The following is a 722-nucleotide window of genomic DNA, read 5'->3' on the forward strand; positions in this document are numbered from 1 at the left end:
GCCCCAGGAGGATTAGTGTGCAAAGATGAGGAGGATGAGAGGGGAGGGGAGGAGGGAAGGACAATGGAAAAGGGGGAGGATGTGGTGGGGAAGGGAGGGAGTGGAGGAGGAAAGCAGGAGGAAGGAGCAGGATGATGGGGGAGAGTAGGGAGACGGGAGGGGAGAGAGATAGGGGGGGGGGGGACAAGCAAAGGGTCTCAGGGATGACCATTATGGGTAATGTATTCGCCGGCGTAAGTCATTCTTACTTTCGCCTTAATTATGCTTGTTGGGGGGGGGGGGGAAGGTATATCAAAAGGGGGGAGGAGAGAGAGAGAAAAAATGTAAGGGGAATGAGAATGAAAAATGTGAGGAGAGAAAAATGGTAAGGAGAGAAACCAGTAGATGGAAGGGAGCTTAGGGGGAAGGGGAAAGCGGATGAAGGGGAGAAGTAAAGGGATAGAAACCAAGACGTAGAGAGAGGGGATAAAAAGAATAGATGAAAGGATGAGATAAGAAGTGAGAAAAATGGCAGGAAGGAGAGGTAGGGTTGTAAGGAGGGGGAGGGGGTAGGAGGGGGTAGGAGGGGGTAGGGGGTGTGGGAGAAAGGGGTGGGAGAGGGATTTTAAAGGTGGGGGGGGGGGTGAAGAGGCTGACGTACGGCTTACGGTGAACAGCAAGGCCGATAATTCACGCGAGAAGGCCATATATTTCGTCTTTAAGGCTCGGATGGAAAAGGGATA

Source organism: Penaeus monodon, chromosome 33, assembly GCF_015228065.2.
Source record: "Penaeus monodon isolate SGIC_2016 chromosome 33, NSTDA_Pmon_1, whole genome shotgun sequence".
Taxonomy (NCBI): domain Eukaryota; kingdom Metazoa; phylum Arthropoda; class Malacostraca; order Decapoda; family Penaeidae; genus Penaeus; species Penaeus monodon.